The sequence below is a fragment of the Ursus americanus genome, chromosome 28 (genome assembly GCF_024610735.1).
Source record: "Ursus americanus isolate L20-20 chromosome 28, mUrsAme1.1.p, whole genome shotgun sequence".
Taxonomy (NCBI): domain Eukaryota; kingdom Metazoa; phylum Chordata; class Mammalia; order Carnivora; family Ursidae; genus Ursus; species Ursus americanus.
This window is the reverse complement of record NC_142154.1, coordinates 6,860,046-6,884,856: the sequence shown is the minus strand read 5'-3', so window position 1 is coordinate 6,884,856 and position 24,811 is coordinate 6,860,046. Positions and strand designations below refer to the sequence as shown.

The 24,811-nt window shown below is 48.2% G+C and overlaps 1 protein-coding gene across 1 annotated transcript in view; it reads right to left on the bottom strand.

Annotated features, from left to right (window-relative positions):
- Positions 1-24,811, bottom strand: part of NTRK3 (neurotrophic receptor tyrosine kinase 3) — a 538,421-nt gene that overhangs the window by 441,921 nt on the left and 71,689 nt on the right. The window contains exon 2 of the mRNA XM_087856654.1: positions 23,914-23,967. The gene's annotated coding sequence lies outside the window, so the exon portion shown is untranslated. The remainder of the gene's footprint in view (positions 1-23,913; positions 23,968-24,811) is intronic.

The following is a 24,811-nucleotide window of genomic DNA, read 5'->3' as shown; positions in this document are numbered from 1 at the left end:
AACAGAAATCATCTAACCGCCACCCCCCCCCAACATACATGCTCCAGGCCTCACATCTTCACCAGCTTCTGCCTGTCTCTCTCCTCCTCTTCAGAAGCAAGTTCTATAAAGAATTGTGCATTGTTACTATTGCAGATTTTCCACTTCCCACTCACTTCTCAATCCACAGCAGTGACATTCAAGATACGTAATTACCAATATGGCCTGGAAACCTACCAACTAACCCTAGGATTCTGGCAGGGTTGAGACCTCCTGCTGGCTGAGAGGGTGACTTCGTTACTGGGCTGTGCAGAGGGGGCCAGGGAAAGAGCCAGTGGGCTGGAGTGGTGGGGGATCATTTAAGGGGTTTAGGTGGTAGCTATTTACCAATCAATATATACGTATTTCAATATTCTAACCACCAGCATGACTGTATTATTAGGTATGGTGTGAATACCAGCCCCGCTCTGTCATTCCACACCAATAGCTCCCGCTAAGGTCATCAATGACTTCCATGTTGCTCAATCAGTCCTCACCTTACTTTATCTCCCGACTGTGTCTGATACTTTTGACCGTGCCCTTCTTCTAGAAACACTCCTTTCTCTTGTCTTCCCTTGTCTCACGCTTTCCTGGGTTTCTCTTAGAGTTCTGGCAGCTCTTTCTCAAGCACCTGTTCTAGATCATCCCACCCTTCCTGGCTATTACACTTGGTAAATCCTAAAGTCTCCACCTTCAGCTCTGTCCTCTTTCAATGCTCTTCATTCTCCCTTCACAGCTGCACCCATGCCCGTGTTTTTATTTCTATTTACACAACAATGAAGCCACATCTTACATGACCAGCCTAGGGCTTTCCTCACTTTAGGGTCTCAAAAGTGCTTCAGGTCAAAATATTTATGAAACACATATCTGATAAAGGACTTGTATCCAGAAAATATATTTTAAAACTCTCAAAAGTTGATAGTAGAAAAACAAACCCAGGGCGCCTGGCTGGCTTGGTGGGTAGATCATGCAACTCTTGATCTCGGGGTCATGAGTTCAAGCCCCATGTTGGGCATACAGCTTACTTTAAAAAGATTTTCTTTAAATGGCCAAAGATACGGACAGATACTTTAAGAAGATATACAAGGAGTGGGGAGCCTGGGTGGCTCAGTGGATTAAGCATCTGACTCTTGATTTCCACTCAGGTCATGATCTCAGGGTGCTTAGATCGAGCCCCACATCGGGCTCCATGCCCCACACAGAGTCTGCTTGAGATTCTCTCTCTCCCTATCCCTCTGCTTCTCCCCTTTCACCCCTCCCTGCATATGCTCTCTCTCTCCCTCTAAAATAAAATAAATAAATACAAATCTTTTTTTAAAGAAAAGAAGATAAACAGGTGGTGAAAAAGCACATGAAAAGATGTTCAACGTCATTAGTCGTTAGGGAAATGCAACATTAAATCACTGCATACCTACTGAAATGGCTAAAATAAAAACAGATTGCCAACACCCAGTGCTGGCAACGACGCAGAGCAGCCAGGGCTCTCATGAGTTGCCAGCGGGAATGCAAAAGAACACAGCCACTTTGGAAAACAGTTTTGCAGTTTCTTATAAAGTTAAACATATACCTACCCTTCGACCCAGCAGTCCCCCTCTCTTATTATCACTCTATTCAAGAGCAATAAAAACATATGTTTACACAGAAACCTGTACGTGAACACTTATTGGGACTTTCATCATAACTGCCAAATATGGGAAACGACTCAAATGTCCTTCGACTGAATGACATTAGCAAACTGTGAGACATCCACATCACAGAATAATACCGAGCTATAAAAAGGAGCACACAATTGCTACGTGGAACAACGGGGATACATTTCAAATGCATCATGCTAAGTGAAAGAAGCCAGACTCAAAAGGCTACATACTGTAGGATTCTGTTTAAATGACATCTGGAAAAGGCAAGCTATGGGAACAGAAAACAGATCGGTGTTATTGCCAAGGGAGAAAGGGGGCAGAGGGAAACTTTTTGGAATGATGGGAAACGGGACCAGCTACATAATTTGCGGGGCCCAGTACAAAATGAAAATGCAGGGCCCTTGTTCCAAAATGATTAAGAAATTCAAGACGGTGAGAGGAAAGCATTACACCAAGCACAGGGCCCTTTTAAACCCAGGGCCTTAGACCACTACCCAGGTCACATGCCCATGAAGCCAGCCCTGGATGGAAATGTTCTACTTCTCGATTGTGGTTACACAGCGTTACGCATTTGTCAAAATTCACACAACCATGCACTTAAATGGATGAATGTTACTGTATGTAAATTAAGCCTCCGTAAACCTGATATTAAAAAAAAACGTGAATTTTGTCATGAGGAAGCCTCACGCTAATAATGCAGGCTGAGGCTCAGCCTTCTGAGGCACAGGCCTATAAGCTTCAAACTGCACCTGAATGTCAGGGAAATCCTGAGAGAATATTCCAGACTGGAGGAGAATGAAACAGTGTGGTGCCCAAAGGCAATGTACGTTCATGGATGGGATCTTGGGCCAAAAGGGGAAAGACCTGGATGAGATGGCTGGTGTGACATGAATGGGGCTTTTGGTTTATTTCCTGGTGGTGGGAGCGGGGAGTGTCTTTGTGGGGGTGGATTTCAGGGCAATGGAATAAATGTGCTCAGGGCTAACTACTGGGGAGTCTGGGAGAAGGGGACACAGGAAGTCTTTGCCCTGTTTTTGCAACTCTTCACGTTTGATATTATTTCAAAATAAATCTTTGAAGTTCTTCAGAATCAAGAGGTCTAAAAAACAAAGCCACGATCTCTCCCAACCCCCACCCCTGAATTTTGTCCCTTCCAGTCTCCTTCTCACTTAAGAAATGCACCCCCCCCACCCCCCCCACCCCCCGCTGCCGCCACAACTGGGGAAGTGATCTGGAAGGCTCCCCTGGGGCTCTTCCTCTTCTGTGACCCCTGCTCACCTTCCAGCTTCTTCCCTCCCCTTCATACCTCACCTCTAGCCAGACTGGCCTCTGCCAGCCCCAGCCACTGCACACACTACCCCAGCAGTAGATGCCACTTCCTCGGGAAAACCCCAGGACTCCAGGGCCAGGCCAGGTCCTGTGCTGCATGAACCACCCCATGGCTCCCTGGCTCTGTCTCTCTGGGGGGGGGGGGGGGGTGCGGTCTTCACAAGCGTCTGCAGGATCGACATTTATGTGCTAGGTTCTTCCATCATTGCTTGCCTCCATCACGCGGCTGGGTCTGGTCCTGCCCACCACTGTTCCGGGCACTGCTGCACACATGGGAGGGGCTCCATAAATATCTGCTGATGAATGTACGGGGGAGTGAATGAATCCTGGCAGGTCTCTTTGGAGGGCCGAATTCTCATCGGAGAACTGCTCTAGTGGGCTTCAAGTCAGGGCCAAGGGGAGTGAGCTGGTTGGGAGATCAGAAAGCAGGACAGACTTCTGTAGGTTTGGTTTCCCAACCTTTGCCTCCTAAACTCTGGTTTTCCCTCTTTTAGGCAGTCCAATACCCTCCTGAGGGATTCTCTTTATAAGCGTGTGAATTTACCCAGCTCCCTAAGAGGGAAGCTTGCCTCGTTCTGGGACCTCTCATTTTTTGCCTGTCATTCGCATGTATATGTGTCTTTTGCCAGGGCTTAACTCCTCCCACACAACTACATTTTCCTTTGTTAACACATTCTGGGGTGCCATGTAACAGGGTAAGATTTCAGATGGAAGCCCCTGCCCCAGCTCTCCGTTCTCTTCCCACACCCACTCATTCTCACACCAAAAGGGGCCTGGGGCCCTCCTGCCTGTGGAATCCAAGTCCTGCCAAGCCAAGCTCTATTCACGGCCCCATCACATGCCCCCTCCCCAGGACACCCCTGGGGTGGGAGGTGCCCACACCAAGGGGAAGTGGCCCAGGAACTGAGGCCTGCACAGGCCCTGGAGGAGGCTCAGAGCATCCAGGGAGTGAGGTCAAGAAGAGAGTGTGGGTTCCCCTTAGCACCCTGGGGAGGGGCATAGCCAGAAGAGGACCAGGGGGGTTAGGGGTTGGGATAGGAGCCTGGGTTGCCAGATCTAAGGGCAGTCTTGCCATTTGCCACCCCTACGCACTCCCTCCTGTGGCAGTCTGTGTTCTGGTCTATCTCTTTAGAGGGCTTCCTGGACATCCATTATAGAAGGTAAGATGTACAGCCCTGGAACATACATATCTCACTAATCGGTACTGAACGCCGTGGCTCGTCTGAATGAGTGATGAAGTCTGAATACAGAGCATTTTTATTTTTATTTTTTTTAAAGATTGTACCTCTTTATTTATTCATTTATTTGAGAGAGAGAGTGCACACGTGCGCAAGCCGGGGTTGAGGAGGGGAAGAGGGAGAGGGACAAGCAGACTCCACACTGAGCATGGAGTCGATGCCGGGCTCGATCCCACAACCCTGAGATCATGACCTGAGCTGAAATCAAGAGTCGGATGCTTAAATGACCAAGCCACCTAGGTTATCCCTAACAGCACTTTTACAGAAAGACACAAAAGAATGTCAAAATCACAGGGGCCCAGTCCAACTCCCTTATTTTAAAGAAGAGTAAACTGGGGCGCCTGGGTGGTTCAGTGGGTTGAACATCCGACTCTTGATCTCGGCTCAGGTCTTCATCTCAGAGTCATGAGTTTGAGCCCCACATTGGGCTCCATGCTGGATGTAGAGTCTATGGAAGGAAGGAAGGAAGGAAGGAAGGAAGGAAGGAAGGAAGGAAGGAAGGAAGGAAGGAAGGGAGTAAACTGAGCCCCACAAAGGCTCAGCAACTCTCCAAAGTTGAGCGTCTAAATGGCAACACCATGACTGGAACCCGAGGCCCAGGGCATCCCTTGCTGAACACTGAAGCACCTAATATCTTCAAACAAGCTCACCCAGAGGCCGGCATCATGCACGGGTGAAGTGTGGGGCACCAGGTGCCAGGCTGCCTCTGGAGAGACGGAGGACCTTGGGGCCAGCGACTGGATCCTGCTAAATTTGATGTTCTCATCTGTAGAATGGGTGTGGTGTGAGTCCTGATCCATCTGGTTCAAATGCTGGAAGGATTAAAATAAAACCCAGGCAAAGTAGGCAGCACAGTGTCTGGCATATAGAAAGCAGCGAGATAAATGTGAGTCACTGTTATTTTTTATGTTGTTAAGGAGAATGATATTCACCAAATATTGCTGTATCCACAGGCTCTCGGGAATGAAGGGCTCAGTGAGGCTTGGGGATGCTGTCACCACTCTTGGTGTGGGAAGAGTTTTGGAGGCTTCTGAAACTCACCCACAGCATTTCCAATTTCCTCCAGACCATCCTGCTGTGGCAGTTAATTTATACCATCTCTGTTTTCTCTCCCATTAATCTCTCTCCCTCCCCTAATCAGGCTCTCAAACCAGATTCATCCGTTTTACAGGTCTTTTCAAGGAACAAGCTTTGGTTTTATTTATTCTTTCTAATATACCTTCATTTTTATGTCATTAAATTCTGCTTTTATCTTTATTAATACCATTTTCCCTATTTTTTTTTTTTTAGTTTATTCAACGTTCCTCCTCTAATTTCTTACGATGATTACCAAACACCACCCCTTTGTTGGGAGAGCGGGGCCGGGGTCTTATTTCATTACTAATGAAGGCATTTATGACTATAAGTTTCCCTCTGAAAACAGCTTTCACCCTGTTTGTTAGAGTGAGGGGCTTACACGCTTTGTTAAAAAAAAAAACCAAAAAAACAAAACAGATTTCTGAACACAAGTAAACTTCAGCTCAGGCCTTCAAGAAAGCAATCACAAATTCAAAATTAATGAGCTGCATGGCTGATGGGTTAATGCTTGACTGCCTGTCCTCAGAGCTCTTCTTCCTCTCCCCGCCATCCCCAGCCCAGCCACGAGAACCCAGGCCTGCATCTTCCCTCCGTGAACTTGTACAGTAGCCCCTAATGACCACCCTGCCTCCAGCTCCTTCTCCACAGCACGGCTTCTGTGGCGTTTCCAATTCACAAACGTGGTCTCCTTGTTCCTCTGCCTAAAACCCTTCAGTAACTTTCTCACTACGGGATAGTTTTTGGCATGGCAGGTGTGACCGCTTGTATGAACTCCTGCCCATCTCCAGCCTCAACCAGGCTCGCTGTCCACGCCACTGGCGCTTACCCTCCGTCCTCCTGCAGAACTGTACTGTGTGCTTCCCCGTGCACCTGGCTTGCTTTCAAACTTCGTCCCTTTGCTCGGCGGGCTCCCTCTGCCTGCTGTGCCCACCATGTCTCCCCTGCCAACCCTGCTCCGCAACCATCTCTTCTGGACGAAGTGCCAGTGGCTTCAGGAAGCCTTCCCTGGCGCTCTCCCTGAGCCCTGGCAATGTGCCACTGGGCTCATGCAGCCACCTGGACATCGCTCTCCCCTGTGCCTTACCATGCTGCATTAAAATAATGTTTACTCATTTATCCACCACTTTACTGTGAGCCAAAGACAACACTCTCTTTAACCTGGGTCCCCAGCCCCTTGCTCAGTGCCAAATTTGATCGCATCTGATCAGCGTCTCTTGAGCCATTGGCCCTAAGGGTTTTTCAGCTGGGGCTCTGGGAAGTGAACGTGAACAGTGCGGGGAGTAGATGCAGGGCCCCTTCCTAACCTCAGGCACTGTCTCTTCAGCAGTGAAGGACCCCCTCCAGTCTCAACACCCTTGGTCCTAGGGCTCAATGACAGTCACTCGCTGGCCCTGCCCCTGGGGCAGATGACATTGGTTAAGGGGTCTAACCTCTATTGGGCATTTTCCATTTGACAAGAATGTTATATGGTGCATCTCACTTAATCGCACAAAGTATTATTCCCATTTTCCATGATAGGAAACTGAGGCTTATAGCAGTAGTTCTCAAACTGTAAGATGCACACAATCCACCTGGGAATCTTGTTAAAATGCAAACTCTGGCTCAGTCAGTCTGGGCTTTGGCCTGAGAGTCTGAGTTTCTAGTAAGTTCCCAGGTGAGCTGACGCTGGGATCCATGGACCTCACTTTGAGCAGCTTAAAGAACTGAGTGGAGGCGACTCCCTTCCTGTCATACGGCCTCCAGGACAACACTGACGGAACTTTCTGCAGAGATGGAAGTGTTCTCTAATCTGCACCGTCCAATACAATGGCCGCACAGAGCTAGTGTGACTGAGGACCTGACTTTTAAAAATGTTTTATTTCATTTTAATTCATTTAAATGTAAGTAGCCACATGGGGCTAACTAGTGGTGGCGACCATATCGGGTCAGGGTAGCTCCAGACAAAGCTGAGGGGAGAGAGGGGCTGGAGGGCCAGCCCTTCCCTGGTATAGTCCAGGGGAGGAAACGGTCGGAAGCTCAGCCCTGGGAAGGCTCAGGTCAGCTGGATTTCGACCCAGATGCAGGAGCCACCCTGAGCTTCCGGCAGGCTGCTGGGAAACAGCAGGGGCTGGAACTGCCCACTTGGGCACTGGGAAGGGAAGAAATGTGCTTTATAGCATGCTTTGCCTCCCTGAAATAACTTCCTTGCGTGGTACCTGGAGGAAGGGTGAGGAATGCAGGGGAGGTCATTGGCCATCATGGCAGGCCAAGGTCAGGGGCAAGACTGGTACTAAACACTTAACTCTGGGCCAGGCACTCTTGCAGGCACAGCACATACTGGTTCATTTTAATTTCCATAGCAACACATTTCCTTTTATACAGATAAGGCACAGAGAGGTTAAGCAACTTGCTTAAGGTCACACAGCTTGTGAGTGGCAGAGCTGGGGTTCACAGCCCAGAATTCTGGCTCCAGGGCCTTTGCTACTGACTGTATGCTAAGACTGATGAAGGGGTGGTCAGCCTGGCTTGAGAATGATTGCATTAAGGAATGTCTAGGACCTCTCACATCCCAGTGTAGACCCTTCATCAGGGGTCCAAGGCTCTTCCACCCTCCACTCTAGTGAGATGGCGGGTCCTGGTAAAGACCAGTTGCCAGGACTGAGGCCATTATCAGCATCATCGTGATAGGGAGCCAAGAGCCCGAGCCAGGGAGGTCTGGGCAAGTCCTCTTCTCCTCCTCCACCACACACTAACCCCAGCTCTTGTTCTGTCAAATAACAGAGCACTCCAGCCTCATCTGACCAGCTCCAAGTGGCAAAGAAGGTCCCGGAGAAGAAAGGCGGGGGACCAGGTCAGGTGGTAGCCATGGGGTAGAAGATTCCATTTCATGCCCACAGGGCACCACAGGACACAGGTCAGAGAGAGGAACCTTCCCTGGCCTGTCTTGGAGCCCACCTCCAAAGAACTCAGGCAGCTGCTGGCCCTTTAAATGGAGCCAGCTCCCACTGGGTACTCTTAAAGCTCACTTCATTCATGAATTAAGTCCCTGACATCCCATATCTGTATGATCAATATGTTTGTTTATTAGCAGCAGCTGCTGTGTTTTAGCAAAGGCAGTGGACCCCAGTGAGAGGGCTGCTCGGTAACCACAGAGCAGGGTCTGGGACAGGGAGCAGGAAGGCCTCCCACTGGCCGATGGGAGCTGGGGCTGGATAGGGTTTCATGATAATGGCCCTTTAATTGAAATCGCTGGTTCAGTAGGACCATTGGTTAGGGAGCTGTGCTGATGGCTCCTGGCTCAGCCCCTCTTCAAGAGGTCCATTAACTGGTGGATGCGCTCCCAGCTGCTGGGCTAGGGGAGCAGCAACAACATAGGGGTGGGCGGGGGAGGCTGCACAGGCAGCCGGTCAGCAACAGCGTCAATGCAGCTGCTGTGGGCCACGCAGCGGGGGTGGGATTCCGGGTAAGACCTGCCCAATTTGCCTCCCTGGCCTGGTCCCAAACCCAAGCTCAGCCCCATTGTCTCTTGCCCAGAGTTCATTTCGCCTCAGTGACTCAGGAACCTCACTCCCAGGCTGACTTATGCTTTTCCAGAAGAGGACTCATCATTTTCCATTTCTGATATCTGCTCTGTTGATGATTCAGGATCCCTGCCTCTGGTGCATTTGTGGTGCTGGAGGTCCAGGGAGCAATTCCAAAATCACTACTTCATTCCTTCATCCATGTGCTTGGAAACCTTTCATGAGTAACTTCTATATGTCAAGAACTGTGCTAGGTTCTGGAAACACAAAGATAAAACAATGCAATCCTGCCCTAGAGGGATTTAAAGTTCTGTGAGGTAAAACCATGCAAATATCAGTAATATAAGAAATTAGCTTTATTGGGAGTATGTGTGATGTACGATGGGAGCACAGGAGATGGAACCTCTAAGTCAGGAAGATGGAAACCAGGAAGGTGGCAAGTCATCTGAGGGAACCTGTCCTAAGCTTTTAAATTAGCAAATTTCCAGGTCCATAAGGCTCTTCTGTTTCTCCCAGATCCCCCAATCCAGTCTGGACTAGCAGGTCTCCTCTACACCCCATACTATGTACTATAAACCACAGCCTGGTAGGCTGTACAGTGCTTCTCAACTGGGGGCAATTTGCCCTCAAGGGACATTCAGCATGTCTGGAGGCATGTGTGGTTTCACAATCAGGCGGGTGGGAAGGGATCCAGCATCTAGAAGGTAGGACCTACAGTGCACAGGACAGTACCCCACAACAAAGAAGTATCTGGTCCAACATGCCAACAATGCCAAGATTGAGAAACCATGGGCTATAAGATGTCTTCATATTTTATTCTGCATGAGACATAAACACAAGCAACTTTACCATTTCTGCCTTCTCCATCCATCCATCCATCCATCCATCCATCCATCCATCCATCCATCCAACCATCCATCCATCCAATTCCATACCTATGTCCAACATGCAACCAATCCTTCCAATGGCTAGTCTTGCTCCCTATTCTGCCATTTACATTGCTGTCTCGACCTTTGGGATTTGACGTTGGCTACCATCTTCTATGACAAGACCTTGGCTATTTCCACTTCAAACCCCCAAATCCTCTAAATTTGGGGCTGCCCTCCTGAAAGGTGTTATCACTCAGGAACATTTCCCATTTCCCTAAACATGTGCTATCTCTGCTCCCACCCTTGCTCTCCTTCCTCCACCCCATATTCAGCATAAAGTGGGGACACATGGCTAAGAGCACCACTTCCATGTCTGTCATCAGAATCCCATCCTCCCAAAGATCTTGTCTTCATCCCTACAATTAGCTTGGACATGAACACAGGTGATCTTAGCACCAAGAGAAAGGTCAGGTGAATAGGTGTCACCAACTCATCACCCCAAATCTGTCAGCACCTGACTTAGGGTATTGACCCAAGGATATGCCCACACCCCAAAATTTTGAGTCACCTCCAATATCTATCTCATTAAAATGTCATGATATCAAAAGAGGCTGAGAGATCCCATCCTCCTAATTTTTTCCATACAGGATGCTCAACAGAGAATCCCAGGTTACAACTCACTGTCCACTGACCAACTTCTAGGAGGTTATAGAAAAGGTCAACTGTTGCCCTTAAACTTTCTAAACCAAAGATGAAAAAGAGCCACCTCCAATAAGTTGATGGTAGCTGCTTGGAGCACTGTGTTGGGAAGAATTCTGGGGCAATGGGAGACCAAGGTGGGTCTTTTGGAGGGGGTATTTGGAGTTCTCAGTCATTTCCTCCTCTACTCTTCAGCATAATTCAGCTTTGATCCCACAGCTCACCTCTATTTCAATTAGACAGTTGGCTCTAAGTCTCTGCTATTATAAAAATTCTAGAACCTTAACTGTTTGAGGCCAAGTTTCAGGTAGAGTCAAGATCAATTAGCAATATTTTGCATGCATAGCGGTGGGAGGAATAGAGGCCCGTGTGTTAAATGTTTGCCATTTTAATACATTCTTCATGCTATTTTATTAGCAGGAGTGACTACAGTTTATGGTGTTTGGGTCTTCATGAGAGACCCAAACCAGTAGTGAGATTGATTAGGTCCTAAATGAAGTTGACAATGCATTCTCATTGATTTTCACCCATGAGCATGTACACAGAATCTGTTTGGTGATATAATTAGAAAATAAAACTGTCTTCAGTCTGCACATTTCAATGACCCACTCATTGGAGAGGCACCAAATCTGTGACTTTGTTTTCCTGGATGTCAATATGCATATACCTTAGAATATCCCAATAATCAAGGATTTTGAAAGTCCCAAAGGATTAAACCAGTCACTTACCCAATGTTTGAATATACTTTCCACAATTTCTGCCAAATTGCCCTAGCTTCTGTCTGAATAAATTCACAGATAAGGACTCACAGCCTTCTGCCCAGTGCAGCCCATTTGGACTGGGCTCAGCCAGAAACTGGCTGGTTAAACATCTTCCTTAAAAGGAAAAATGAATCTATAGACCTACACTTTCTATTCTTCAGCCCCACTTCTCCCCTTTGAGGACCCTCAGAATAATCCAGACCTCTCTCAGACATCCCTTCAGCCATCTCATCATGGGATCCTAGAGACTAGGGATCAGCAATCTATAAACTCAGGGGCCAAATCTGGCCCTCCACCGGTTTTTATAAATAAAGATTTATTGAAACATAGCCGCACCCATTCATTTACGCATTGTCTACAGATGCTTTCACACTTCAACAACAGAGCCGAGTAGCTGTGACCCACACAGATGACATGCAAAACCTAAAATATTTACTATGTGACCCTTTATAGAAATATTTGCTAACCCCTGTTGTAGACTATACCTTCTTTTGCATGGTGCTGAACGAACCAGCTCTTGCTAGTGATCATCCTAGGCAAGGTTGTGAGCCTTTTCATTTTTACCCTCCTGATCATTTCCCCTTAACAGCTTCCATTAATTTATGTTCATTTTTTAAAAGAGCAATCCCAGAACTGTGCTCCTGCAGAGGCTGACCAATGCTGGTATCCTTGCTTTTTCCTAGTAGTAAGCCCTTCTTTCTGGAAGATTGCATTTGCTTCCTCATGGTCAATAGTCACTGCTGCTTTATGAGGTGTCCCCTGTTGACAACAAAATTGCACTACCATTACTAGCTAACATGTACTGAGCACTTGCTATAAACCAGGCCACTGGTAAGTATTTATTTTATATCATTGCTTTGATTGTTTCCATCCAACTACCTTACAAGGGAGGCCCTATCATTATCCTCATTTTATAAATGAAGAAATTGGGGGCTCAGAAAAGTTAAGTAAATACCCAAGGTCACACATTCTCAAATGACAAAGCTAGACTTCAAAGTCAGGTTCCACTGACCCCCAAGCTCCTCTTATAAGAATGGCTTTCCCCTTCCTAGGAGCTGGGACTTTGTTGGGTGGGATTTGGCTGTGGCGCCCAGAAAAGTAAACCTTGACTTTAACTTGACAATTTAGCTCACTCGCATTCATTCATGCACTTGATCATTGATTTATTAAAGAAATGGCCCATTGAGCAACTATGTATGCCAGGCTTGTTCTAGGTGCTCGGATAATGGCAGTGAACAAAATCAACAAAATTCACTGCCCTCGTGGAGCTCACCTTCCAGTGGGGTGGGGAAGAGGGGGAGAGACATAAATAAGATAAATAATAAAAACATATATCAGAAGGTGGCAAGTGCTATAAAAAATAATAAAGCAGGGAAGGACTAGCTTGCTGGAGTGAGGCAGGGTTACAATTCCAAGCAGGGTGGTCAGAGCAGCCTTGGTCTGAAGGGAACCTATAGGTAGTGAAGGGTTGAGCTGTGCGGGCTCCTGGAGGAAGAGCCTTCCAAGCAGAGAAAGAGCAGTTGCAAAGGCCCTGAGGCAGGAGTGTGGCTAGCACAGTCAAGAAGTGGCAAAGAGACCAGGTGGCAGGAGTAGGGCCAAGGGGATAGTAGTAGGAGGTAAAGTACAACAGACTGAATGTTTATCTCTCCTCCCACCACCCCCAAATGTATGTATTAAATCCTAATACTCGGTGTGATGGTATTTGCCTTCAGAGGTGATTAGGTTATGAGGGCGGCCCTCCTGAACGGGATTAGTGTCCTTATAAAAGAGGCCCCGGAGAGGTCCTTCATCCCTTCCACCACATGAGCACACAGCGAGAAGACGGCTGTCTATGAACCAGGAAATGAGTCCCCTCCAGACACCGAACCTGCCAGCACCTTGATCTTGGGCTTCCCAGCCCGCAGAACTGTGAGAAATCAATTTCTGTTGTTTATCAGCCACATAGTCTATGACATTTTGTTCTCACAGTGTGAATGGACTGAGACAGTGAAAGAGGTAAGAAAGGGCCAGAGCCCGTGGGGCTTGAGGCTTCAGTCAGGCTTCTGGGCTGCACTTTGAAAGGTGAGAAGATAAGCCACTGAAGGGATCTGAGCGGAGGCGGGACATCATCTGGCTTAAGCTTTAAATGGCTCCCTCCAGCTGCTGGTTTCCAACAGACTTTGGGGACCAGAGTGGAAGCAGACAGAACCGTCGGGAACCTACTGAAACACTCCAGAAAGCAGGTGGTGGTGGCGTGGACTGGGGGGGAGGGGGTTATCTCTGTAGATGTGGGGGCAGGAAGTGCTAACAGGAATCTCATGGATAGAGAATGTGGCAATGTGAGAGGAAGAGGGGACTCAAGGATGCCGCGGAGATTCCTGGCCTGAGCCACCAGAAGGAAAGAGTTGCCTTTACCCGAGATGGGAGAAGGCTGTGTGGGGGCACTTCTGGAGGGGGCGATCAGGAGTCAAGTTTGGACACACTCCGTGTGGGATGCCCATTACACATCCAAGTGGGGGCGCTGAGGAACCAGTCGGCTATGAGACTGAAGTTCGGGGAGGTTCTTCTGCTTCATTCAGCCCTGCATTTATTCACAGCTGTTCACTGAGTGTCTACTTCAGTTCAGCTCATTGCAAATGCATCAAAATGTTTCTGGAGAAAAAAATACACTTGTACTTGTATTTAGATCAATACTAAATGGCACATCCTACTATCTTAAGACTATTAACAGCTATTGCTCCTCCATCAGCAACACCAGCACGCCCTCTACACACACACACACACACACACACACACAGGCGTACACACCACTAACGGATGGAGCCTCTGCAGAGGAAATTTGGGGCGCAAAGAGGGGGGAAAGATGAGGTAGACATGTCCTGGATGGAGGCAGAGAGCGCTCTCTCTTAAAGCTCACTGCTTCTGCCCTCCCGTGCTGGACACTGAGCTCCTGCAACTTGGAACTCTCCCCAGCCACCTCGAGCCCTGCCTCCTCGCTCCTCTGGCCTGGCCACCTCCTCTGAGGACTGGCCGGCTAGCACTGCTGTCCAAGGAAGGTGTGCAGCAGCCTTCTAGCGCCGCAGTCAGGGAAGATCCCAATGGTCTCAGATGACATCTTTCTTCTTTCTTTCTTTCTTTCCCTTTACCCAGCTTAATTATGGCTTCTGGCAGGGAGGGCTCAGCTGGTGCAGAAATCCGTACTCCAAACTCACTGGCACAAAGGTTCCAGCCAGACAGACCTGAGGAGGCTTTTCTCTTGGACTTGGGCTGGGAGATGGAGACTTTTTAATTAGAAGTTGTTATTAATGGAAAATGCTGCAAATTAAAAACTAGGCCTCCTCCCTTCCCTCCTTCCTTTCCCACTATATTTATCTCTGATCTCAATTAGAAAGTTCAGGGACTCTCTGCCGAACAGAATTTGTGGAGATGAAAGCTGCTGGAGACACCAGGGGGAGGGGAAGACGTGGGAGCTAAGCGTGGGGGTAGGAACTGGAGTGGGAAGGGGGTTAACTGAGACAGGGTGTGGGGGTGGGAGGGGGGAGCATGGGGTGGGAATTGGAGGGGAAGGGGGTTAGCTGAGACAGGGTGGGGAGTGGGAGGGGGCAGCACGGGGGTGGGAACCAGAGGGGAAGGGGGGGTTCGCTGAGACAGGGCAGGGCCCTGGAGTCCTGGGACCACATGCTCCTCCCGAACTCCAGAGGAGGTCCTGAAACTGCCCCAGAAAAGGCCTCCTCAGCTTTTTCTGTCCCTAACACTGCTGACAAATATCTCCTCCACTCCTTGGCAAGGGAGTAACAAGTCACCAACACACGGATGAGACATCAGAGGTGGCTTCACTCTGAAGAGGGCTGTGTTCGGCAACAGTCGGTGACACCTTCAATTTGGGCTGGCCTATACATTTTCCAAAACTTTCAAATAAAAAATGACCTTATTTTTCCTACTGCAAAAACACTGAGGATTGTTACTTTTAAAAATTCCCATTATACAGATAAGGCGAAAGTGGAAAAAAAAATAAAACAAGAACTATTTGAAATCTCGCCACCTAGAAAGATCTATACTGCTAATAGTTTTGGTGACCATCCTGCCTACTATCCATCTCTGTTTCTCTTTCATAATTTTGTATCTTGGGGAGAATGCTATATATACCAAATGTCCTGAGGCAAGCTTTTCCCTCCACAAAATATATTGTGAGATGTCGTTCTATATCAATCAACATAAATCTATGTCATAATTTGTAATGGCTACATGGCATCCCATTACGTGGGTGTACCATAATTTATTTAACCAGGCCTGTCTTGGTGGCCAGTTGGGTTGTTTCTAGAGCCCATTCTTACGAACAGCGCTGTGTCTCCCCCCCCTTTTATACACCATTTTCATAAACATGTTCTTTTTATTGAGGTATGACCAGCACAGAACATTAGTTTCAGGGGTACAACGTAATGATTTGATATTTGTTCACACGGCAAAATGATCACCGAAGTAAGTCCAGTTACTATCTGTCATCATACAAAGTTACAAATTTTTTTTGTCTTGTGATAAGAACTTCTAAGATTTACTCTCTTGGCGATTCTCAAACTATGCACTACAGGGGTGCCTGGGGGGCTCAGTCGGTGAGCCTACAGCTCAGGTCCTGATCTCCAGGTCCTGGGATCGAGGCCAGCATCAGGCTCCCTGCTCAGCGGGGAGGCTGCTTCTCCCTCTCCCTATCTTAAATAAACAAATAAAATCTTAAAAAAAAAAATACACTACAATATTATTGACTAGAGTCACCATGCTGTACATTACATCCCCATGACTTGGAGTCTTGTCATTTGCGACAACAATGAACCTAGACAGTATTATGATAACAGAAAGATAAATACCGTATGATTTCACGTACAGCTGGTATCTTAAAAACTAAACAAAAGTCATAGATACAGAGAACAGAATGGTGGTTGCTGCGGGGAGTGAGGGGAGGAGAGAGGGGGCCGAAGTGGGGGAAGGGAGTCAGGAGGTACCAATTTCCAGTTATAAATAAGCCTCCCTTTTACAGAGCTGAGCTGGGACTGGCCCACACCACTCCCTCCTTCTGTCCACAACAGCCACAACAGGGGACTTCCCAGGGTCCAACAGCTCCACCTACGGGCTGGAAGACCCCAGAGCAATAGCATTTTCTCAGCCATCTCTGTTCAGAGTTGGAAACTATAAGGGCAGGACCTCCAGCCCCTAATATTTTGCCTAGTGGCCCAGAGCTGTAGAAAGTTGCATGATTAGAGGACTTAGAACAACAAGCAAACCTCCTCTCGTGGGTTAAACCCTTAGATGGACCTTCAGATGGGTAATAACCCAAGCTCAGTACATTCAATATGGTTGGCTATGATTATTCTATCCAACCATGAGATGGTATTTGGAAGCATGATCATGATAATCCAATTTTACCAAAGGGGTTGGGGGGGGGCGGCGCTTCAGACTGGCCAGCCCAGGAGCAAATCCCCAAACTAGCTGCAGGAGAAAGGTCAACTGACTTGGCCTATGTGTCATTTCCTTCATTTCAAAATGGTAGTAATGATCCCAACCTTGCAGGTTTGTTTGAGAATTAGACATAATCTGTTAAGATGCTTGCCATATGATCAGTGCAGTGGTAGCTTTAATTACTATTATTATTAGCATTAGTTTAATAACAGAATAACAAAGCATTAATAAAAAAGTTCTCTCTATCATGCCTTCTGCTGGTCTTACAGGGAATATGTAAAACACATGGGCTCTGCCCTCAAAACAGATACAAATCTATCTGCAGGCAACTCTCCCAGGAAGCAGGTCATTAGAGAGGCATAAGGTGGCTATGGAGAATGAGGGAAGTCTCCCTGGAGGAGGCAGCGCAGAGGACAGAATGAAAGGAATACGTGGCAGAGCACAAGGAGGGAAATTTAGGAGTCAGGGAAGGAACCGAAAGGTCATGAGGTCCAACCCCCTGTTCCCACACTTCAATCAGGACTTCTCTGTTTGCCCACCTGTAGAGATGAGCCACAACCACACCTGGGAATCAGCACTTTCCCTCTGCCAACAGCTCAGCACTGGAAAGAGCTCATGCTCAAAGTTGAGGAAGCTCTAGCATAGGCTTTCTGAACTGCCAGGATGATTAAATGCAGACCTCTGGGGGAAAGAGAGATTGTGGAGTTATAAACACACTAAGCGACCATGGTCTTGGGTGGCTTTGGTTGTCGTCTGCCAAGAGCAAGGACTGGTGCAGATGACCAGATGGCCTCCTGGCTACACCAGCCTTGTGCTCCACATGTTATGCACATGTTGCCCACCCCCTGTGTTTCCAATCCAGAGCACACCTGTGACAGCCAGTGTGGTGGCGCTGAGGGCAGGGAATGGGTGGAGTGGCAGTGTCCTCTGCATCCCACACCAATGCGCCATTTCAGACGCTTACTGCCTCTTCTGTAGGTTACTGTAACAACCTCTGACTGGCTCCAACGGTCTTTGTCTTTGCACTTCAAATCTTTCCCACTACTGCCAGGTTACTGTATGGCAGCGGCTCCCCAACTCAGAAACCATCCATGGCTCCCCACTGTCTGCACAATGAGGTTCACACTCATCGACCCAGCAGGCAAAACTGTCCATTATCTGACCCCAACTCTTCCCCCAGCTCAGCCTCTTCTCCAGACATACAGAAAGGCCCCGTGTCTCCCATCCATGCCCATGGTTTCCCACCGTCCTGTCTTTGCTCACGTAATACCCTCTCTTGGCAGTCTCTCCCTCCAGACCTCTATGTGTCCAAATAATCCAAGGTGACGCCTTTGTCAGCCAGCCATTCGGAAGTGATGCCTCTCTCTTCTGGCTTTTGTTTATATCTTTCATACGGAAGTTAGCATTTTAAAGATTCCATAATTATTAATGACTCTAGAGTATGGGCTCCGTAGACTCCTCCTGGAGGACAGGGACAATGCCATTTCCGTTTGTCTGAATACTGTAAGAAGGACAACTAGCTAGTGGTTGTTCAGGACACACCCCTGGGTCTTAGGAACCCCTTGACTCATCAACCATGTGTCTTCAGCAAGTCACAATCCATGCCTCAGTTTCCTCTTCTGTGGAATAGGCTCATAATACCTTCCCAGGGTGATGTACCCATAACGAAGCTCACAAAGAGGATCCTACTCTCCATGACAAAATTGGTGATTAAAGGTGCAACCAACAGAGCAATCTTGAAGTAAGGTGTGTGCAATGGAAGAGGAAGAGCTGAAATGGGATTGTCTCTGTTCCTTCCCCTGGAATCTGAGCAAAGTTCACTGCCTTCCCAAAGCTGGTGTTCTGGAAGGTGGGTCAAGGAACCACTGGAAGGCTAGACACTTCATTCTATCTCCCGTCCGGAGATCCCTGTCTCCTTGCCCATCCCTCAAAAAGATACTGGACCTCGTCTCCACTGTTGGAAGCCGCATCCTGGTCTCCTAGCTCTCCCCGCACAGAGCCCTTCCCTTCCTCTCCCCACCCAGGGTCCCGGGCCTTTCCTGCCCCCTGCTGGGGGACTGGGCTCTCCAGGCAACAACGTCAAGGTGCTCACTTCCACCGAGCAGCCCAGACTCTGAAATTACCCCTCGTCTGCTAATTGCTCGCTGCTATCTCTCCCTCTCTGTAGGAATATCACTGCCAGCAATTAGCACAAAGATCCTTTCTCACTCTAGTTAAGATCCCAAGCTGCAGTTAAATGCTCCCAGATCCCATTTAAATGATTTCAAATGCAATTCATTCTGGCTCATTAAATAATTCCAGGGCTGGCTTTCGTTCTCTTACCACCTTAGAAATCCCTTTTTCCAGAGAAGAAAAATAAATGAGGGAGGGTTGATAACGGGAGAACGGTCTGGTCTGGGAGAAGGAAGGAGAAGGTTTTCTGTTCTGGCCTCTCCAGCGCCTTGTTTTGCATTTCACTCCCTCCCTCTGGCTCCCACCCCAGCTTCCCCTCCAGCTCTCTCCCTCCATCCCTTTCTCTCGGAAATGACTTCACCTGACAGCTATGGATTTAGAGCTTTTTTGCCAATTACTTATGCCCGGTGAGAGAATAGGTTTTTAATGTCTGTCCTGGTTCCGCCCAGCCTGGCTACCTCACAGTGAAGCGAGCCCACAGCCCTCTCTCCCTGACCAGACTGTGCTCACTGCCCAAGCTGCCCAGACTGTGGAGGACGGGGTGAGGGTGGCTGGAAGGGGTGGGGCAGAGGGGCGGTGGGGCGGTGGGGAGGGGGTCACAGAGTTTCCACCTCTGGGAGGCAACACCCATGCTGTTGATGGTGTTCTAGCCCGTGGGATCCACATCCCCGTGCAGCTGGGTTCATCACTCATTCGATCATCATTCATTCCTTCTGCATCAATTACTAATATTTACTGAGCACTTACTATATGCCAGGTACCAGGAGAGCATTTTACATACGTTAATTTGTTAAATCATTGAAACAGCCCCGTAAGATAGATGCTCTTATTAAGGCAGTATTACAGGGAGGGAAATTAAGGCTCCAGAGAAGCTGAATAAATCACCCAAAATCACACAGCTAGCAAATGCCAAAGTGAGGAATTGAACGCAGGCACTGTTGTTCTTAGCCAGGCACACCCTGTGCTTGAGCGACCTACCTGGGCTAGAAGCCAGCACACCTGGGGAGTCCTCCCCCACCCCCCCAGCAGGCTGAGCTCCCTGCCCCATCACAATTCTCATGCTACTTGGGGAGATAAATAAACTACTTTTCTAGAGCACGCAGCATGGTCTGGTGAGGGCTATGATGAAGGTCTGTGCGACGCGCTGCAGGCACTCCAGGAACAGAGCCATCCATTCTGCCTGCAGAGGGGCGGGCAGGCAGGGAAGGGCGACTGTCATGCAGGCTTTGAAGGCTGAGGAGGAAATCAGCAGAGGAGGGAGAGAGGGGAAAGGCATTCCCACAGAGGAAAGAGTGTGAACAAATGTTCAAGGCTTGGGAGGGCCTGGAGTGATTCAGTAGCGTCCTCCGGGCAATCCACAAGCTGCGCGTGGCTGGGGATTTGTTGCATAAATGTTACTCTAGAGCGGTGGTTCTCACCGGGAGGTGATTCACTCTATCCTCCTTCTCCAGGGGACTTTGGGCAATGTCTGGAGACATTTTTGGTTGTCACAGCCAGGTGGGGAGGCGCTACCCGCCATCAAGTGGGTAAGAGCCAGGCATGTTGCTCAACTTTCTCCGTGTGCAGGACAGTGTCCACAACAAGGCGTCATTCGGCCCCCAAATCTCAATAGAGCTGAGGCCAAGAAACACGTCCAGAGGGGTGAGGGTGCTATGGCACTTGGAACAAAGGGACGTCGATTCTAGTCAAAGAGATCAGAACAGGGTTTGTGGAGACCAGGCATTCTTAAAAATGAGCAGGACGGCCATGTAGGGATGGGGATAGGAGAGCACAGGAGCAGGACCCAGAAGGGGAGAGGGAGGGGCACGTTCAAGGAGCTGACCAGCTTGGCTGGTTCCCACCCTCCCCGGGTTCATGAGGAGCAGGCCAGAGAGGAGGGCTGAAAACCAGCCAAGGCTTAGGTCCTCCTGAGCCTTAAAGCAATTGCAAATGACTCAGTAAGGCAATGGGGAGCCGTGGAAGGGCTTTGAGCATCAGGAGGCAGGATCGGAAATACACTTTAATTCATCAGGCTCTAATTAATTAATCAGGCAATGCAGGTAGACGCTGGAGGATGGGAGACCAGTTGGGAGCCGTTTCCATATTCCTGGCAGGAGTTCTGCCAACCTGACCTTAGACAATGGCAGCCACAGTGAGAAGAAAGGACAGTCCCATGAGATGCTGCAAGGGAGGAGAGGACCGGGCCTTGCAAGGACCCAGAGACTGACTGACCACATGGAAGGAGGAGAAGGGGGAGTACAGGAGGCTTTAGGGAAGCATCTCCACCTCTGGGGAGCACTGACTCATGCACGCCACAAAGTGGCAGGTGCGGAGGGAGCTTGGAGGAATGCTTCCCCCTGACTATCACCGCTGCCTGGGAGCAAGCTGGCAAGAGGGCAACCCCAGCACCTTGCTCGTCTGCAGTCACAATGGTGGTACAAAGGGTAGACCCAGGAGGATGCAGGAGGAAGGCCCGTCTGCAGGGGCCTGAACAGCATCACCTGGGCAGAGGAAAACTAAGACCAAGCATCCAGGTCTCCTTGTAGATGATGGCGATGGGGATGGTAGGAACAGTAACAGTGAGCATTTATCAGGAGTTTACCGCAGACCAGGCCCAGCGCGAAACACAAAACCCAAGGTGGAGACATAGCCGAGCCCCATGTGACCTACCACGCAGTTCCCTGGGAGATACAAAAACCAAGCTCCTATTAATTAATTTCAAATTTAAATGTAATTTGATATTTTAATTTGTTAAAACAAGCATGCATTACTTTTGTGATTAAAAATATACAGATTTTTTTAAACGGAAACTAAGATTTATGAACAAATATATTCATTACAGTATTTTCTAGAATGGCAGTGTGTTTGCCATCAGTGATTCACCAATGACATGTCAGGCATTGCACTGGGTGTTTTATAGGAAAACAAACAACTACTTTCTTGAAAAAAAGACAAAAAATAAAGGCGAGTTGGCTTTTAATGGACTAGCATACAGTAGCAATTCGATAAAATATGTTGAGTTAATTATTTCGATCACCCCAATTAGAACAGAAAGTCACCTGACAGGGACTGGGCCTTGGGAATAAGCCAGAGACAGCAGATATAATAAATCTGAGCCCATCACGCTGAGCTTGCCTCCAAAGGAGGAGGACTGAGGAATGGGAAGTGGGGGGAGAGCCGCCTCAATCCCTCCTGCCCCAGATCCAGTCCCGGAGGTAGGGGCTGAGTCTAGGACAGGTGAGCAATGCCCCGGGGAGTCAGGAAGGGGGCACTGAAGAGGCAACCCAGGAAAGACAGGACAGGTGAAGGCTTTTGTGAAGCCAGGAGAGCCTTATTGAAGGAGCAATATGGAACTCCGACCGCCATGAAAAAAAGGTCGGGGTGTGCAGTAACTAGCATGACTCAGTCACTCATGAGTCAGCGGGTCAGCTTAGGGATGTTCTGCTCCTCGTGTCTCTCCTATGCCTCCGCGAAGCAGGGAGCCAGCCAGCCAGGCTTTTCTCAGGGTAAAGCCAGAAGTTCAAGAGGGCCAGGCCAACTGCACAAGGCATTCCAAGCTCCTTCTCACCTCAAGTCCGCTAGTATCCAACCAGTTAAGGCAAGCATGCGGCTGGGCCCAAAGTCCAGGAACAGGGAAATATACTTGCCCTTTTGTGGAAGGAATTACAAGGCCTCACAGCAAAGGATATAAATTAAATGCATAGAAAATTAAAGGCAACAATCAATACTGCGGTCTCAGCCCAAAACCCGTTTGCAATGTCCTACTGTCATATAGCACATTTGCTCAAAGTGGGCCCTGTTGTGAATGAAGAGGGGCTCTTTGTGATGGGTGAATACTCTCTGCCCTGAGATTCTGAATGGGAGTCACAAGGGAAGGAGGGCATAGGGAGAACACTGGCCTGTGAGCTGGAAGCCTTGGGTCTTTTCCTTGGGCTTGGTGTTCAACCCTATTGAACTTTAGCTTCATTTGACACTGACCTAAGCCTAACCTTAACCTTAACCCTTGGACCCTGTTGATCACCTCATTCTTCATGAAACTGCTTTCCCTCCTTCCAGAATATCATTCTTTCACCGTTTTCATCCTGCCCCCACCCCAACCCAAGCAGTTTCTTCTCCATTTCCTTTGAAGGTTTTCCTTCTACCACCTGCCCCTGAAAATACTGGTGTCCTCCGGAATGCTCTTAGACTTCTTAGACTTCATGGATGAGCTTCAGAGAACCTATAAGCTCTAAGAAAATTATTTAAACTCTTTAAACTTTTTTCTGTTTGTAGATTTCTGAATTGAGGGTTCATGGGTTTCATAAGACCCATGAAATGGTTCATGACTGTCATAGGTGACCAACCACTACCCTGTACTCTGATCCTCATCTTCCTTCAGGTTTTGGACATCACCCCACCCTAATGCCTCCCCGTCTTGATTCCACCCAAACCTCTCATCTCTCCCCACACAACTGCCCACTTAGTTCCACAGGTACCTCAAAACATGCCAACACAGAGCTCCAAGACAGAGCGTACTGTCTCCTCTTCTCACAGGTTCCCAAACTCAATGACATCATCATATTGCCCTATCTTCTACACAGACTTCACAGAGCTGTGTCTGCCTTTAGGCTTGCTTTCCACTTATTTCTTAAATCCATACCTTCCCCACCATGCCAACTATCCTCAGTGTGGGCCCCATCACCTTCACCTTAAAATACACCGAAGATTCCCCACTGCTTTCAGGATAAAGACCAAAGTTCTTGGCCAGCCATAGAAGTGCATCATGAGCTGGTTCACACCCACAACTCCAGCCTCATCTCTCCCAAAAGCACCATGGCCAATTATCTGCAGCTCCCAGAGCCTATCACGCACACTCTCACCTCCAGACTTTGATATGGGTTGTTCCCTTTACTCTCCCCCACAACTTACTTTCTTCCTTTAAGATCGAGCTTTGACATTACCTCCTCCAGGAAGCATTCCCAGACCCCACACTGGGTAAGTGTCCCTTTTCGAGCTCGCATAGAACCAAGGAGCTCTCCTGTCATAGTTCCAATGAGATTGTGCTGTCTACTGATTTATAAATATCACATGAGCAGGGATATTGTGCTTGCTTCCCAAAGGCCTTATAGCATATGATATAATAGCAGGTGCTCTATAAATGTTCGTTGAATGAATGAATAATTAAATAATAGATGAATGGAGAAAATGTTGGCTGTGCCTCTTACCTGTCCTGTGATATTGGGTAAGTCTCAGATCTCCTATAGGTTTAGTTTCCTCATCTGCAAAACAGAAATAGTAGTCTAAATATGAGTGGATGGCAAAGAATCGTAGCCCATTCACACGACTGAAGATTACATAATCAAAAAATGTTTATCAAGACTGTGTAATGACAGGGAAAATGCATATGATGTTAAAGCAAAAGAAGCAGGATAGAAAAATAACTAGTGTGATTACAACTATATAAAAAGAACAACTGGGCACACAAACACATTCGCACACACACAAGATTAAAAAGACATGTACCAACATTTGTCCTTGGGTAGTGTGCCTATGAGTGATTTCTCCTTCACTTTATATCCCCATGTTTTCCACCTTTTCTTTAGAGAATGTGCATTATTTTTATGATGAAAATCAAACTTTATTACGAAAAGAATAAAGAAGTTTCTAAGAAAAGAACTCTGCATCCTCCTCACTTGGCAGTGTGTTGAATGCCTCCCGCACGCTCAGGGATGAAACTTACCATGTCCCTCCCAGGTCTTCTTACTCCTGTGCAGAAGCATTCCCCCCCCCCCCAACTCCATTCCTCCCACTGAGCTCAGGGGCAGTGCTGGGCACCCAGACGCATGCGTGAGGACACCTAGGAACACCATGCCTAAAATGAACTCTGTCCCTGGTCTTGTGATGATGGGAGGAAACGTAATGCAGTCTCGGTTACTTCCTCTGGCCTATAAATTTAGCACAGGAGGGATGAATATATTTCTGAGTCTTGCTGTGTGAGAACACACTCCTGGAACCGGCTCTTTGGAACTATACATTTTCAAGGTCTCAACCTGTGCCCTTCCATCCCAGGAAGGGCAGCCTATTTCATCTTATTTAGAGCCATGGAACTGCCAAGTCAGAGAT